Source organism: Equus asinus, chromosome 22, assembly GCF_041296235.1.
Source record: "Equus asinus isolate D_3611 breed Donkey chromosome 22, EquAss-T2T_v2, whole genome shotgun sequence".
Classification (NCBI taxonomy): domain Eukaryota; kingdom Metazoa; phylum Chordata; class Mammalia; order Perissodactyla; family Equidae; genus Equus; species Equus asinus.
The window spans coordinates 49,545,497-49,564,092 of NC_091811.1; the positions used below are offsets into that span (position 1 = coordinate 49,545,497).

Here is an 18,596-nt window from a genome sequence, read left to right on the forward strand (position 1 = left end):
CTAACGCGTGGGCCTCAGTGACACAGGAATAAAGGAGTAAGCTGCCACAGTCGGCAAATAACCACAGCTGGGGCAACAGTTCTTGGAGAGATCTTCTGACTTAATTGATTTTATACAACCTTCTGACTGCAAAATTGGGAGCCTCACACAATAAAAGCAATTTTCAAAGGACAGCTGCTTGCTCCAATGGACACCCCACACAGAATTGTTTACTGGAGATTCTAAGGTTTTATTCTTCTCAACTGAGCCAGAAAATATTTTGCTAAACAAGAAATGGGAAGAATGCCAGATCTATGCATAGGAGATCGTGCACGAGGGTGTTGCTACAGTGTGTAATTAGTAGTCTTCCTAATCAAATCAGCAGCTTTAGTGTAAGATTTGCCCATTTCTGCAGCAGAAATATGATTTGGAAATGCTGACGAAATAGTCTTATCTTTCTAGGTTCTTCTTTCTGCTCATTCTAAGTCTTGAGCATAACTCAAATCAACAGTATTTTTTTTTTTGCAAGGTATGAAGGAAGGGGAGAATTAAGTGTAATCGTAAATTACATTTGATACATTTATTAACCAATTCCATTTATTTCCTGCTGTGTAACAAACAAACCAAAATGAAGACGTAAGGAAATTGTGAATTCAGAGAAAAAATATAGAGGCTTATAAAGATTTTCTTTTAGAGAGAATTATCTTTTCTTTCAACACCAAAGGGAAAACTTACCCGAACAATTCCTAGAGTTGATCACGGTTCATTGAGGAACAAAACAGCAGAAACATGTAATTTCATGGCAGCTCCCAGCAAGTGCAGCTTCTCATTACCAGCAACAAGCCAAATCATTGACTTAGCAACCCTCCCGCTGGCATTTAGCCTTTGTCTTCCTCACATCTGGTGCTCCAAGTATGATGCATTTAATAAACATGTTTACAAGCCAGTAATTTATTTCTGGCACTATTTTTGCTTCTTTTTACACCAAACTTCATTCATGGGGAGGAAACATGTTAATCGTCTCATGTTGAGTGACCTTTCTTACTGCGTCGTTATGAGATTTTACAGAGCATGGTCTTAGAAATCAAGCGTAGGATAAACTGTGGGTTGACATCTTTTTACCACAATAGTCAGAAGCGAAGCATCAAGCCAAGGTGGGGTGGTCTCGGCGTGGGAGGGAGACCCACCTCAAAATGTTCCCTTAATGACTGTTCTTCCCAGAGTCAAAACAACAACAGGAAATTACTCTGATGTATTCATGACATCTAGATGACAATGCGTAGTGTTTCATATCACTGCTACATATTAAGATGGAAAATCAAATAGAGCTAATTTGATGTGATTTATGCAAATTTTATGTAAAAAACAGGCAGATGGAGATGCTAGATAGTTACAGAACAGCCAAAGATTGTTTGATATGTCTTCTAAAACAGAGATTCATTTTACAAAATCTAAATGGATCTTCTTAGCATAAGCATATCATCCATGCATCCATGTAGCCACTGTTGACTCCCTAAGGGGCTAGAACCCACCAGAAGTTACTCTTCAGAGAACAGGAGGTCAGCTCATCAAGGGGAAGACAAGTCGATGGATTCAGTAGTATGGTATGTCAGACAGACACCTAGACCAAGAATAAGAAGCAACCTGATTCTACTCCTGGCTCTGCCACCAACAAACCCTGTCATGTAACCCGAATCTCTGAGTCTCTGTTTCAGTTAGCTTTTGCCATGTAGCGAACCACCCTAAAACTTAGGATGGCTTAAAACAGCAATCACTTACAATTTCTCACCAACCTCAGGCTAGGTGGTTCTGTTGATCTGAGACAGGCTCAACTGAGCTCAGCTGAACTTCGCTCATCCATCTGGGGTCAGTTGGTGGATTAGGTGAGGGCTGGTGGGTCTAGGATGGCTCCAGCTGTGACAGCTTGCTTCCTCCTCATGTAGTTTATCTCATCCTCCAGCAAGCTAGCCCAGGATTGTTCTCACAGTGGTAGTAGGGGCAAAGGAGAGATAGAGGAAGAAAGGAGAAGAGGGGAGGAAGGAAGAGAAGAGAAAGAGTAAGGAAAGGAGGGAGAAAGAGAGGGAAAGAGAGAGAACATGGTCTCTTGAGATCTAGGCTTAGAAGTGGCCCTCTGACACCTCCAGCACGTTCTTTTTGCCTGCCCGTTTCAGTGGGTTGTCTTGAGTACTAAATGAGATGGTTTCTGTCATAAAGCAGATATAATGTAATAAAACATCCACCAATATGTCCTGTCTTGGTACTGTCCTTCACAAGATACACAGACTTATATACTCTCACCAGAGATGAAGCCAGTAATGACTTTGGCCACAGGGAACGTCATGGGAGATTTTTATGTGTTTATGTCCTATGACTTATTCTGCAAAGCTTTGAGGCAGCTTACTGCAAGAATGCATTCACAAAAATAACAACATGCTATAAATAAGAACAAAGAATAAGGACTGTAAAAATGTAACTGATGGAAGGAAATCAAGCCCCAGGATTAGGGGTGCTAAGGGACACTACCCCAAATATGCAAGCCATAAGGACAATATAATGACTATATTTGAGGCTTATATTTAGTTCTGTATTTCCCAGAAGTAAAGTAAAAAGAGATGTGTTTCCTGCAAGTGTGGTACACAAGTTGATCTGCAGGGGCACAAGGCTGCCAGCACACGCCCCTACTCCCCACCCTCTGGGTACTAGTTGCTGAGAAGCCCATCAGCAGGAGGCAGTTCGACGCACTTCCTGTCCACAGTCTCACCTTGCCCCACTGAACGCTTGGTGTTTCCGTGAGGTGAGCGTGGACCCTCTGGGCTCTCAGCTGCAAGGCCGGAGAGCTCAACCCCAGGCCAGCCGCGGGGGCTGCATGCAGGCCATGGTCAGAAGAACTGCGGTTTGTGAAATAAGATGAAGGGCAAATGATATAGATTTTTCCATTCATTCCAGTGATACAATGTTTCCTTTTAAAACAGATTTTAAGTTCTAAACGTAAGTCAATATAGATATCTATATTAATTACCTAAGAGTACAGGTGATGGACAGGTAAGGCTAACTTGAGAAGGCATTATGTCCATGCCAGGAGTCTGAGGAACAGCTCTTATCTGGGACATCAAGTTATGAGAACACCGGTTTCCGGTGACCTTTCCAGGATGAGTTAGGAGCAAATATCTATCTCTCTGACTGGAATCTGCTCTGTAGGAGCCATGTAAGACTGGTACACAGGCAGAAAATATTACAAGCCATGTCTGTATTTACATGTAACAATACGAAAGGAGTCAAGCTTTAATACTGTTTAAATAACCCAGTTGACACAGGCACCTCGCCTGCTTGGTCAGCTTGCCAGCTGTTCCCTGCCCGGGTCGCCCCCTGGGGATCTCTGGGCATCTTGGTGAAAAAATGGAAATTCTGTAAGTAGGGAGTTGACACGTTTTTGTTCTCTTCCACCAAAAAGCCACATGTTGGGGTTCAGATGTGCCTAATTAAGTGGATGTATGGAAAGTGGTATCTAGTTTCAACTAAACTAACTCTCCTGAAATGGGGAGCATTAAAGACCACATCGGTAATCAGTACAAGCGAATAAAAAGAAAATGGTACAGCCTGTACTTCTCTGATTCTTAGAACCTACAAGTTTTGCATCAACCACATTACTAGGTAAAACAAGGATCTGATCATATCTGACAAAAGTAAACCCCCAAATTTATTAATTAAAAAACTACTTAGAATATGGATTTACTTCCACTCTTATTAATTGTGAACCTTGCCATAAGGTTATATGTGCCTTTGATTTAGTTAATGGGAGCATAAAGCCGTCAGGATTAGCAAGGCTTCTTTTTTTTTTTTTTTTTTTTTGCTGAGGAAGATTCTCCCTGAGCTAACATCTGTGCCAATCTTCCTATATTTTGTATGTGGGTTGCTGCCACAGCATGGTTGCCAACAAGTGGTGTAACTCTGTGTCTGGGAACTGAAGCCAGGTCACCGAAGTGGAGCAAGCCTAACTTAACCACTAGGCCACAGGGCCAGCCCCAGCAAGACGTCTTTCTTTTTTTTTTAAGATTGGCACCTGAGCTAACATCTGTTGCCAGTCTTCTTTTTTCCCTTTCTTCTCTCCAAAGCTCCCCAGTACATAGTTGTATATTCTAGTTTTAGATCCTTCTAGCCGTGCTATGTGGTATGCCACCTCAGCATGGCCTGGTGAGCAGTGCTAGGTCTGTGCCCAGGATCTGAACCAGTAAAACACTGGGCCACTGAAGCAGAGCAAATGAGCTTAAGCTCTCAGCCATGAGGCCAGCTCCCCAGCAAGACATTTTTAAAATGAAGCAGCCAGAACATTCATCATCATAATTGAGTGATATTATTCTATTAATGAATAAAATAAGAAAAAGACACTCATTCAGTCTTTAGGTCTCCATTTTAAATTGCTAATTTTATGTATGCTTTATAATATAGATAGCATACTGATATAATGGCATGTGTATATCATTTATGAATAAATCTGTACAGACTAGGAGAGCATGCGGACACATTTTGCACTAATGAGGTGTGTGACTGAAATAGTTGGGTCACCACTGCTTTAAATCCCCAAAAAAATTAGCTGGTTGAGTGGAATTATTAAACTGAGAATCACTACATTTGGAGAACACACACAAATAATTATTTTAAGTATAAAATAGTTGATCTAAGACTAGTTTTTCTGTTAGTACTCTGATCACAGGATGTGTTACCCACAGAGGCCACTTCTAGGTTGTGACATTAATATTAATATACAGGAAGAAACTCATTCAACTATTTCTTATTGCCAATGGACAGGCATCCTAAATTAACCAAAGTCAGTTTCAAATCATTAACATTTAACTTATACAAAGGGGGTACAGGATACAGCCTTGCTTTTTGCCATTGGATGCTATTAGCTGAGTCATCAAAAGATATGCCGGAAACAACGTTAAGTGTCGGTCAACGGATAAAGAAGATGTGGTACATAGAAACAATGCAGTATTATTCAGCCATGAGAAACTAGGAAATCCTGCCATTTGTGACAACATGGATGGACCTTGAGAACATTATGCTAAGTGGGATAAGTCAGACAGAGAAACACAAGTGCTGTATGATCTCACTTGTATGTAGAATCTGAAAGCAGAACTTATAAAAACAGAAAGTAGAATAGTGGTTACGAGGGGCTGGGGGTGGGCAGATAGAAGAGATGATATTTAGTCCAAACTTGCAGCTAGTAGATCAGTAAGTACAGGAGAGCTAATGCACAGTACAGTGGTTATAGACAACAATACTGGGTTATAAACACCAACCTGCTAAGAGATGGATCTTAATTATTCTCACCGTAAAAAAGAAATGATAATTATGTGGCTCGATAGAGGTGTTAGCCAACACTACGATGGCAATCATATTGCAAGATATAAATGTATCAAATCAACATGCTGTACACCTTAAACTCACACAGGGTTATATGTCAATTGTATCTCAATGGAAAAAAAAAAAAAGATATGCTGGCTGGTCCTAATTTTCTCTTTGATATAAAAAACAACTTATATGAACGTCAAAAACTAAGAATCTATATGGAACTCATTCACCGTGACCTAAAGCTAACTACCATCATACCTGTTGAAGAAAGCTTAGTAAAAGCTTCAAGCAAGTTGGAAGGCACACAGCGACCACGAATGGACAAGCCAAGACAAAGCTTATTTGTTCCTCATATAAATGTTGACCTTGGAAACCCCAGCCTCCAGGATAGAGAAAATAGAGCTGTGACATTGAGGTGAAATGGCTACGGTCCAGGAAATGGTTGTCAATTTTTTAAATGGGGTCCATTGTTCTTTGAGTCTAGCCAGATGGGACTATGTTGCTATGGTCTGAACGTTTTTTTCCCCCCAAAGTTCATATGTTGAATTCTAATCCCCAAAGGTGAAGATATTACGAGGTGGGGCCTTTGGGAGGTAATGGGTCACGAGGACTCTTATAAAAGAGGCTCCAGAGAGATCCCTCACTCCTTCCACCAGGTGAGGACACAGGGAGAAGGCACTGCCTATGAACCAGGAACTGGGCCTCACCAGAACACGACCATGCTGGCACCCTGATCTTGGACTTCTCAGCCTCCAGAACTGTGCGCGATTTATTTCTGTTGTTTATAAGCTACCTGGTCTGTGGAATTTTGTTACAGCAGCTGGAACAGACAAAGACATCTATGAAGTCATTAGGTTGATAAAGATTAGTGCTTACCAATATGAAAAGTTTTAGACTAGTTCCAATGGCAAAAGGTATTCATCTGCCATTTTATTTAATTTAGGCAATGAGGAATGTTACCAGATCTCGGCTGAAAGGTGCGTGGGGCTCTACTATATTTGAAACACTTTCCCTAGGACTTTAAGAGATGGCCCATTTAGGGAAGAGCCAGGGAAAATAAAACTGGTGAAAATTTGTAACTGTTAAGACATGTAACTTGAGAGGTGGAAATGAGGAAATGAAGGAAGCTCTCATGACAAATGCCAACACAGATGATGGCCCTCACACAGCACAGGAAAGCAGAGTCAGAAAGTCAGAAGTTTGTAGCAGTTTTTCAGAATCATGCAAAGAAAGGGCTTCTAATATTTCCTTATTCTTTAGACCACTGTAACCATAAATATGGATGAGTCGTTAATAAGCATCTTTTGAGAACAGCCAGCTCTCTCTGCGCCGGTTCTTCAGGCATCAGGCAGTCTCCTGAACAGACGTGGGCACCAGGAAGAAGATTCCCATCTCCAGTTGCTGGTCCTGGATCTGGGCTGCTTACGGCTCATTGTAAACAAACAGCTAGAACAGATCAGCTGCCTGTAAGGTTAGCTATTGTGGCTCATTCCTCCAAATCTGATTTTCCCATGTGTACAAATACACTTGAGCTTCTTAACTAGCAAACTGAGGCTCTGAATCGTCAAAAGATCACATCCCTCAAAATAATCTGCCTCACTTATCCTTTTCCTTGTTCATTAGTTTATTCATTCAGTTATCCTACAAAGATTTATTGAGTGCCAGGTAGTGTCCTAGGTGCTAGAGTGAACAAAAGAGACAAAAATCCAGACACAGACAAAAAGTACCATAAATAAGTAAAGTCTAGAGTGAGATAGTGATAAGTACTTAAGTACTATGGAGGAGAAAACATAAAAAAGGGAAAGAGACAGAAGGCCTCACTGAGAAGGACACACCTGAGCAAATTCTTGAAGGAGGTGAGAAGGAGCAATGTGATATTTAGCAGGGAGAGCATTCCAGGAAATGGGAACAGCCAGTGCAAAGGCCCTGAGGTAGGAGAGTGCTTGACATGTTTAAGGAGGAACTTGAGAGGAGTGAGCAAAGAAGATAGTCATACTTGAGGCATGAAAGGTGGTGAGACCACAAAGGAGGGAGGCAGATCGTGCATCGCTTTGTTATCACTTTAGCTTTTACTTGGAGTGAGATGGGAAACCATTGAAGGGATTAAAACAGAGGAGTGATGTGATCTGATTTAATATCTCACATTTAACTGTGGGGAGTCCAGGGCCATAGCACCAGTTAGGAGAAGCCTACACGAATCTGATATGTGTAGGAAAGACACGATGGTGACTTGGAGCAGAATAAGAATAGTGGTGGTGGAGAGAAGTGGTCAGATTCTGCATATATTTTTAAAGCATGAACAACCAGGCTTGCTGATGAAAGAAGAGTCAAGCGTGACCTGGAAGTTTTCAGCCTGAGCAACTGGAAGGATGGAGCTGCCCTTAACTGACAGGGAAGACTGTGGGAAGAGCAGGCTGGGAGCTGGTTGGGATTGGGTGTCTGGTTCTGGACATGTTAAGTTTGTGGTACCTACCAGAAGTCAAGGGGAGATGTTGGGTAGGCAGATAAAACATGAGTCAGGAATTCGGGAAAGAAGTCCAGGCTGGAGATTAAAATATAGGAATGTCAGCACGTTGATGATATCAAAACCAAGAGATGGGATGAGATCACTAGTCAGTGTCGATGGAAAAGGACAGAGATCCAAAGACTGAGCCCCAGGCATCCTAGTTGTTAAGAAGCCATAGAACCAAAGACACGCCAGCAAAGGAGACTAATGCTAATGAGGAGAGAGCACCATCAGGACAGTGTGGTGCCTAGAATCCAAGCCAGAAAGGGGTTCACAGAGGAGGGGCGAGCAGGGTATGTGGTAGACAACAGGAAGACCCAAAACACGATCCAAAGAGAGGGGGTCCCTCTGAGGAGCAGCTGGAGGTGACTCGGGAAGGAGAAGCTGAGCAGATGACAGAGGTGGCAGTCTTCAGTGCCAGGCCAGGGGGCTGGACTGCTTCCTCCCAGCCAGTGGCTTTCAAACTTGGTTTGTTTTGTCCGCTTTTTAGCAGTGGGACTCTTATGACAAAATGACATATTACTTGGGGAGTCCAGTAAACAAAGCTGATGAGAGCAGAGCAGAGAGGAATCTGAAAGCCTGCAGATGCGGCTCCTCACTCCCCCTGGAGACAGCTGGGCTGGCGGGCCGATGGTCTCAGGGCCCAGCTGTGAAGCCCTGGAGAGTTAGAGCTGGAGAGTGGAGCGTGGAAGTGAGGGGCGGGAAGGGAAAGCACAGGAAGCAAAAGGGAGATTGCTGTGAGCTGACTGTTTTCTTCCTTCCTGCCTGCCTGCCTGCCTGCATAATATTTTAGGCAAAAGGTGGTGTGGCTTGAATACCAGGACCCAACCTTTCTGGCACCCAGTGAAATGTGAAAACCACTGCTCCGGGTACACAGGCATTGAGATAAATTTCCAGGCCCAAGATGGAGCTGCTGAGCCCAAGGAGCTGCGTCAGCAAACCAAGTCTTAGATAACTTTTGAGTCCCTGTAAACACTCTGCTTGACCAGTATATCCAGCCAGCCAATCCCCAAACACCACGCCAACTCTGGGCTCTGTACTTATTTTCCTGTTCTCTGTTCACTTTCTGTTTTTCTCTTCCTTGTTCCTTGTACTTTATCCTATAAAATCTCCCTGGCTTCTGCCCCATTTTGCGGTTCTCTGGACTCTTGGGAGCAGAGAGCATCCGCTTCATGAAATGTTAAATAAAGCTTGTTAGTGTCACCTAAATTGTCTTCTTTAGTCATTTTTAACACAAGGTTCACGAGGAAGTTCTTTTCGTTCTCCCATTCCACTTCCTCGTTCTCCATTGTCACCTTTTCTTTACTTTCTTCCTTCTTTTTTTTTTTTTTTTAAATGTCATCAAAGTATCCGACATCTGCCAAAGAACACACCGTCTTTTCAAGCGCCAGCGAGCGCTCAGGGTGGAAGCCAGCGTGATGCGCGTTGAAGCGACGGGTCTGATGCCTGGCATAGAGTGAGCGCTCAACAAACGGCTGTTGAATTGGGAAGGACACAGGGGTAATACACAGAATTTTTTGTTTATTAATTTCAGATACTCAGTTCATTTACTCTCATTTAAAAAAAAAAAAAGAAAGAAATAGCAGCACTGTTTTTCAGGTGGACAGTTGCTGAGGACTGATTTTGACATTCTCTCCGTTAGCATCTCTAACAGCCGGTACTGCCAGGCTTCGACAGAATAATGGTCCTTCATATTCTTCAGAATGATCCCGCAGCTCTGCAGAACTCTGAATTACTACAGGAGCACAAATTACGTTCCGTGGGCCTTTAGAGCTGCCTGTTGCATGGTGACCCACATATCCTGGGAGGGACTTTAATGCCCCACTGGAAATAGTAGACCAAAGACTGAGTGACAATCAGAGAGAGGTAGAAGGGACTCCTTCAACTGCAAGGGAAGGGGAGGGGCAGACTAGATGGTGGTGTGATAATATAATATTCCGTGGTCATGATTCATAATTTTTAAAAATTGGCAATAGACTACAGCAAGTTTTATACCAATAGGAAACCGGTTAAATATATTCTTTTCTACTCACTGGAGCGCCTCACAAGAAAGGAGGTAAGCCTATATATATTGACATGGAAAGAAGCCCATGATCTATTTTCTACTGAATAGCAAGATTATATATATGGAACATATATAAACAAATATAAATATAAAATTTATAGAAGATTATATATATAAACAATTTAATTTTAATTTTAATTATAAAAACAAAATTTTGTGTTTTGAGGGGAAGAGAGAAGCGTTTTAAATGTGCATAGAAAAATCCAGACGGCTATAGACCAGACTGTTGGCGGTGAGCTCTGGGAAGTGAGGCTGGAGGAGGCCAGGAAGCAGTGGGCTTTCTCTTTAATATACTTTTATACACATTCATGTTGTTTGAACTTTTTACATGTGGTATTATTAAAATATATAATCAGTCACCTATATGCAGGTTCCTGCCCACGAGTGGCAATTTTCTGTTAACCAATGTGCGAATATCCTGTTTGTTACACAGGAGAGCTCGCTGTGTCTGGAGCGGGAACAGGAGCCCTCTCAGAGCCAGAGACCACGTCCTTTCCCACCTCTGCCCCAACCAGCTGCATCCCCTCAGCCAAGTGCACCTTGTGGAACTCTAGCAAGAGGACGGAAGCAAATTTCCTCTAAACTTCTTCCTAAACTCAAAATTCCTAAAGAAGAAATAAACTTTATGTAAGTGTCCATTTAAAAATCTGATTCAGCTGCAACTCCCTAAGTATAATATTTCCTTGATGAATCAAACAGTTCAAAAATTTGAAGAAAAAGAATTCAGAGAGAAGTTTTTAAAAATCTATTGGGCTTTTTCCCCAGGCTGATTTTCCAGTAAACAACCAAACTCATTAGCCCACGAGACTGACCCTTTGTCAGTTCTCCAATGCTGTGCGTGGTTCGCCCAGAGTTACCAAGAACTGCAAATTGCTTTTTCCCACAGCCTCCTGCTCCGCGCATATTTATAACTTCCCGTCCTCTCTTGAAGAAAAAAAATGGAGTTACCGAAGGGTTTGCTGTGGGACGTCTAACCAGCCATTAAGCCAAACAAACTTTATGACAAAGTGAGAGTTAGGAAGAGAGACAAACTGATTTATTTTGAGCCTAACTAAACATTTAAATATTAGAATGGATAATGTATCAACAGCATGAGATTTCATGTAAACCCAAGAAACCAGGAAATTGGTTATATTTCAGTAATGTTGTAAAAATAAATAAATTTTAGTTCAAGTCAGCCTAACAGACTGTGTTTATCAGTCAGAGGGAGCAAAACTAATAAATAGGCCTGCTAAATGCCTTTTTAAAAATGATTTGACTACCACGTGAAGAAATATGGCCTGGGGCATAGATACATTAAATTGTCAACAGCAACAGTAACCCAGGGTTTCCATCAATCTCTGTAGACAGTGTGTGCTGTTCATCACAGTTTTGTGGGTATTGGGCCAATTGGGCCAGGACTGCACAGCCACGCCCAGCCAAGGCCCCCCTTGTTGGAGGAAGCTCTGCTCTGATGGCCCCAGGGGAAAAGTCTAGTGGGGGGTTGTGTTCCATGATCCCTGGCAGCTCTGGGCTTTGGAGTAAGAGATAAAGTTTGAACCCATCTCTGCCTCTTCCTAGGATGAGCCACGCCACCTTTCTGAACCTCGGTTCTGTCATCTGTAAAATGGGGATAATACATAACAACACAGGGATGTGGTCACACACAACAAAAGAATACAGGCAAAATGACCAAGCCCTGTGCCTTGGACAGAGTATGCACTCACAAAATATTAGTCTCCTTCCTTCTAAGCAAAGACTCTATTTCCAAAGCCACTGGATACCAAGGTGAACTTGGGAACTATTTTACACTCCTGGTCCCATGAGTTTGCTGACGCAAAATTGACCACCTTGTGTTCCTAAGCAGGTTGCTTAAGCTCTCTAAATCTATTTTCTTATTTCTAAAATTAGAACATGTCTTCTTGCCAGCCTACTACAAAAGGGTGTCATGAAGGCTGAGATTTCCTATTTCTATAAGTAATGAAGTACTCGTACAAGTGTAAGCAGTGACATCATTATTACTACGCCCTTCAGATGAAATGGCTGGTAGTGCTTAAAACTCTAAGATGAGAAAGAATCTTATAGAACATGTAAAACTCTCCTAGATTATGCTATTGGAAAACAGTCCAGAGGGGGGAAGTGACCTGTTGAAGATCACTAGGCTCGTTAGGGGCAGAGCTGATATTATAACTCAGTCTCCTGAATCTTGGAGCAGTACAGGCATCACTGGACCTCAGCCAGGATGGGGAGTCAATCCCTAGGAAACGCTACGCACGCCAGACTCCAGCTCGGAGTCGACTTCCAGAGAATCCCCCCTGCCACACACGGCCGCACCCACCTACGCAGATGGCAGAAAAAGGTAGCGTGGTATTTTAGCTCATGGCCATGTGTATTCCACAGTATCCCCATAGTAGACTTTGCACAATATCTAACATATAGGCGGCATTCAAAAATATTTATTGAATGAATTAATGCGAGAGTAATTGAATGGATGAATAAATAACAGGGATCCCCAGGGAAAGGACAAAGAACCCAATTAAATGCGTGGTTATACATATTGGGTCAGGTGGGTATATACGTAAAATAAACACTTTAGTTACCAATAGTCGGAAATACACAAATAAATTTTATGACGCTGGTTCTAATTTCACTTGAAGAAAGAGAAAAGAAGGGTAGTCTGAAAGTGACTTTATCATATTTGTAAAGAAGGGGAAGAAACTTTTGTGTCTCATTTTCAATGGGAATTGCTAATATATCACACACCTAGTTAAGAAAAGGTGTTTCTTTGTTTGGTTTGCCCACTTATTTTTGCCAAAGCAGAGAGCACTTGGGAAAGAAGTCTGCTGTCTTCTGAGAACCTTGATCTCCTGGGACAGGAGGGAGATGAAAGACGTTGTGCTTTTCTTTTATTTATTTTTTTTAATATTTTTTTATTGAGTTGATAGGTTACAATCTTGTGAAATTTCAGTTGTACATTAATGTTTGTCAGTCGTGTTGTAGGTGCACCACTTCACCCTTTGTGCCCACCCCCCACCCCACCTTTCCCCTGGTAGCCACTAAACTGTTCTTGGTCCATAGTTTTAAATTCCTCATATGAGTGGAGTCATACACAGATTATCTTTCTCTCGCTGGCTTATTTCACTTAACATAATTCTCTCAAGGTCCATCCATGTTATTGCAAATGGAATGATTTTGTTCTGTTTTGCAGCTGAGTAGTATTCCATTGTATATATGTACCACATCTTCTTTATCCATTCATCTGTTGATGGGCACTTAGGTTGCTTCTATGTCTTGGCTATTGTAAACAGTGCTGCAATGAACATTGGGGTGCATAGGACTTTTGGGATTGCTGACTTCAAGCTCTTTGGATAGATACCCAGTAGTGGAATAGCTGGATCGTATGGTAGTTCTTTTTTAATTTTTTGAGGAATCTCCATACTGTTTTCCATAGTGGCTGCACCAGTTTGCATTCCCACCAGCAGTGTATGAGGGCTCCTTTTTCTCCACAACCTCTCCAACATTTGTTACTATTAGTTTTAGATATTTTTGTCATTCTAATGGGTGTAAGGTGATATCTTAGTGTAGTTTTGATTTGCATTTCCCTGATGATCAGCGATAATGAACATCTTTTCATGTGCCTATTGGTCATCTGTATATCTTCTTTGGAGAAATGTCTGTTCATGTCTCCAGCCCATTTTTTGATCGGATTGTTTGATTTTTTGCTGTTGAGTTGTGTGAGTTCTTTATATATTATGGATATTAAGCCTTTGTCAGATATATGACTTGCAAATATTTTTTCCCAGTCAGTGGGTTGTTTTATTGTTTCAATCCTGTTTTCATTTGCCTTGAAGAAGCTCTTTAGTCTGATGAAGTCCCATTTGTTTATTCTTTTTTTTTTTTTTTTTTTTTAAAGATTTTTATTTTTTCCTTTTTCTCCCCAAAGCCCCCCGGTGCATAGTTGTGAATTTTTCGTTGTGGGTTCTTTTAGTTGTGGCATGTGGGACGCTGCCTCAGCGTGGTCTGATGAGCAGTGCCATGTCCGCGCCCAGGATTCGAACTAACGAAACACTGGGCCGCCTGCAGCGGAGCGCGCGAACGTAACCACTCGGCCACGGGGCCAGCCCCCCATTTGTTTATTCTTTCTATTGTTTCCCTTCTCTGAGAAGACATGGTGTCCGAAAAGATCCTTTTAATACTGATGTCAAAGAGTGTACTGCCTACGTTTTCTTCTAGAAGCCTTATGGTTTCAGGTCTCACCTTTAGGTCTTTGATCCATCTTGAGTTTATTTTGGTGAATGGTGAGAAAGAATGGTCAATTTTCATTTTTTTACATGTGGCTTCCCAGTTTTCCCAGCACCATTTTTTGAAAAGACTTTCTTTTCTCCATTATATGCCCTCAGCTCCTTTGTCAAAGATTAGCTGTCCATAGATGTATGGTTTTATTTCTTGGCTTTCAATTCTGTTCCATTGATCTGTGCACCTGTTTTTGTACCAGTACCGTGCTGTTTTGATTACTGTAGCTTTGTAGTATGTTTTGAAGTCAGGGATTGTGATGCCTCCCGTTTTGTTCTTTTTTCTCAGGATTGCCTTAGAAATTCGGGGTCTTTTGTTGCCCCATATGAATTTTAGGATTCTTTGTTCTAATTTTGTAAAGAATGTCATTGGGACTCTGATTGGGATGGCGTTGAATCTGTAGATTACTTTAGGTAGAACGGACATTTTAATTATGTTTATTCTTCCAATCCATGGACATGGGATGTCTTTCCATCTCCTTATGTCGGAAAGATGTTGTACTTTTCAACACATTTGACATGCTGAAGAATTTTACAATGAAAGAGGAAGAAATTAACCCATAAAATGTATTTCACAGGGAGGAGAACTGGGAGCGGGAGTCAAGGGCCGGAGCCTGGAGGAGAGAGGCTGAGGCAGCACAGAGACAGCCGCTCTCTGCAAGGAAGGGAACTGAGCCCCTGGAACGGAACACCTCCCACATGGCAGTTCAACAATGGGCTTCTGGAGATAATGGTTCGTGAAGACCTTTAGGCCAGTGGGCAAAGAAGCTATTCAGGGGACATGCGGGTCTTCTGGTGGTCCTCAGAGCACCCTGACTCCCTCTAGTCCTTGAGCACACATCTTGCATTCAAATAAGCCCCATGAGGAGAAAGAAAATGTAGACAGTATTCAGCTTGAGAACATAGCTTAATGGCTTTTTCGTGTTTGCACACGGGGAAGATTGGCCCTGAGCTAACATCTGTGCCAATCTTCCTCTATTTTAGGTAGGACACCGCCACAGTGTGGCTTGACAAGCAGTGCTAGGCCTGCAACTGGGATCCGAACCTGCAAACTCCAGGCTGCTGAAGGGAATGCACAAACTTAACCCCTACACCATGGGGCCAGCCCCTAGCTTAATGGCTTTTTGATAAAAAAAGTTACTTTAAGAAACTTCCAGAAAGAAACAGCCTGTGCCTTTAGCTCCTTCCGTGAGGAGCTCTTCCCAGTGCCTCAGGGGCCAGGAAGCTCACACTCTGGGACCCCAGAGCCAAAGTCAAGCCTTGTGGCTGACATTCCATTTCAATCTGACTGTTTTTATATAATGTACAGCCCAAGACTGACAACATGATACACTTTTGTTTTTCTCCAGAAAGCAAACGAAAATAAAGCTTTGCACAAGAAAAAAAATAAAAGCCAAATGTGGCCATTTTTTCTCATTAAAACTTAGTGTCAAGCTCTAAACCCCAGGAAGACGCTGAGAGGCAGTAGCTAGGAGACCTTACCGCGCAGAGACAGGCAGTGAGGGATGCGCAGGGAAGGATAATGCAATTGTGCTTCCCAGCCCCCTCTGCTATTTCCTGGGTCTCACTGTGGGGAGGCTGGGCTGCAGGGGGAGTCCCCATCACAGGCCGCAAGCCACATTTGTCAGCCTCGAGCTCTAGCTGCTGCGTCCAGACCGTCTCCACCTGGCTCATACTGCGAGGGATGAGACTCCACACAGGCAGCGGGGCCGCAGGCTCAAGACCTTCCGTAACATTCCAGACTCGTCACCACTAATAAAAACAAAGATGCATTATTATGTCGTTAAGGCTCACTACAACCCAATGGAAAGTTATTTTTTTCAGCCCCATTGTATATGTGAGGAGATTAGTTTTAGAGAAATTAAGTAATCTAAAAGAGATGAAAACTATTAAGTGAGGACCCAGGATGTAATCGAAATGCCTCCCGTCTGGTGGCGGGTGGCAAAAGCGCCTCCTTTTAAGAAAAAACTCACGCCTCCTCTGTTTCCTACTTGCCCATGAGCAACATGGGGAGAGTAGATATGTTTAGAACACGTAAGATGGTACACGGAAGGAGACACAATGGCCCATAGTAAGCACTAGGTCAATGGTGGGTCTCGCCATTGATCCTCACCACATCCCCGTGAGAGACTGGTGTCTTCCCCCATTTACCTGTGAGGAGACTGAGGCTTTGGCACGTGGAGATAGGCCCCAGGCCATCGAGGTAGGAAATGAAGGTGCTGGAAGGGGAGCCCAATTCCCACCCAGTATGGAACCCTTCCCACCCACCTCAGCTGCCTCCCAAGCTCTTTCCTGCACTCCTGGGACAGGCCCCAAGCTGCACTGTGTGCTTATTATTTTATTTAATTCACACAACGGCCTGGTGAAGATGGTATATTATTGCGCGTTTAAAATTACCTAGTATTAGAGCTTTGAGATTTCCAAATGAAATGCATATATCTTTTCTTTTCACTCCCTGCGTTATTACCAAGATTTGGGCATTCTGAGAACACTCAGGCAGAGAGCACATCATCCATTTTTACAATATTTCAGCTCTAGGTCTGAAAGACCTAAATTAGAAGAGGGGAAAAAAAATCACATAAAATGGGGAAACGCTTGCAGTTCTCTGCTTTAAAAAGAAAAAAAAGGAGATTTGATCCAACCAGCACAGGTAACAGGCAATGCCCCAGGTCACCTTTTAACATAACTACAGCGTAATGACTGCAGACAGTCTCTCTCCCGACCTTCACTTTACTCATGTGAAGCTGGCACTGAGGTTATTTTGAACCAACATTTTAATTTCTTCATCCCACCATGATAGAATTATGCATTTGCATCTGAAGATCCTTTATGACATTATGTTCTCAGAATTATCGTGAATCGGGAATGAGTCTGCCCCGGAGCTGCTCCATTTACTCGATATTATCCAGTGAAAATAGCATGTCTAATAATGCGTGTCTGAGCTGTACTGTTTCCTAAAAGTTTGAGACTAAAAATCTTTTGAACCAAAGAAAAAATGTAAAGTCTCACTTTGGGGTAATACTCAGAAGAATATTAAGGGTAGGGATGGGAACCTTGTCTTTGATCCCTACAGCAGCATTCTAAAGCACACTCTTGGCGGGAGGGAGAGGGTTGTGACTTCTTGGGGGGTGGCGTGGAGGACTCCGGGCTGACTGGCAGGGTTCTGGGGGGCGGGGTGTTCCTGTCTAACACTTCATTAAGCTGTCCATCTGTTTTATGCAGTTTTCTGTGTTTGTGTTATATTGAACAATTTTTAAAAGTTTGTTTTAAAGAGGCGTGCTATAGCCAAGGAAGGACGCCAAGCTCCACAGGTTTAAGATCCCTTGTATCTGATTTGTTCACTGCTGAATCTTCAGCCCATAGTAAATATAGGTTGAAGATTACACAGATGGAAAAGACATCCATTCAGCCATTCCCTCACTGAGATGGGATACTTGATAAAATACACATACCAACTAGGGTTTGGGCTCATTCATTAGGTCCAGGCTGGGGCCTAGGAGTCGGAATTATTTTCAACCTTTTTATTATGAATGTTTTCAAGTATACAGAAAAATAGAGAATAGTGTAATGACTGTCCATCTACCCATTACCTAGATTAATAGTTGTTAACTTTTTGCCCTGTTTGCCTCTTCAATTTTGGGGGGAAAGTTAAATAAATTATATGGAAAGCATAAAAATCAGAACATTTTCTTTCTTAAAATCAATACCCTTATATAGCTAAGAATTAATGGTAATTCTTTATTATCATCATCTAATACTTGACCCATATTCAGATTTGCCATTTGCTCCCATAATGTGTGTTCCCCCCAGTCTAGTCCCACCAAGAGCCACTCGAGGTCCACACATCACAGTCGGTTGTTAGATGTCTTAAGTCACTTATAACCTAGAACAGTGGGTCCCTTGCCCCTTTTGGGATGACATTAACTTGTTTAAGAGACCTGGCCAGCTGTCCCTCAGAATGGCCTACTTTCCAAATTTGTCCAACTGCTGAATTTCTCGGGTCACTTAACTGATTCCACTCACCCGTGCATTCCCTGGAAACTAGAGTTTGGATCTAGAGGCTGGATTCCATTCAGGTTTATTTTAGGCAAAATATCATTATTGATGCTGTATGAGATTGCAACATGCTGTGAGGTACATCGTATCTAACTGACCCCTTATCAGTAAGACAGAGACAGCCTCATCCTTCCATGGTGAACTTCCGTTTTTCTTTTTCAGCCCTCAGCTAACTGTGGAGTAATACTTCAGCGGTGCTGGAGTGCTTGCTTCTCCCTCACCTAATGGCTTTATCATCCACTGATGATTATTGTCTAATCCATTACTTCATTAGGAGTTTCAAAATAGTGATTTTTCTGTTTCTATCGTTCGTTCTATATTTATTAGCTGACAATCTTTATGAGAGAGAGAGAAAGAGCAAGACAGA

General features: G+C 42.4%; 1 long non-coding RNA gene across 1 annotated transcript; it reads left to right on the forward strand.

Moving 5' to 3' along the window:
* The first annotated feature begins 5,910 nt into the window (after positions 1 to 5,910).
* Positions 5,911 to 16,218, forward strand: LOC139041598 (uncharacterized). The gene is made up of 3 exons (XR_011497055.1): positions 5,911 to 6,091; positions 10,336 to 10,529; positions 14,752 to 16,218. It is a non-coding gene; the product is annotated as an uncharacterized lncRNA (long non-coding RNA).
* The last annotated feature ends 2,378 nt before the right edge of the window (positions 16,219 to 18,596 follow it).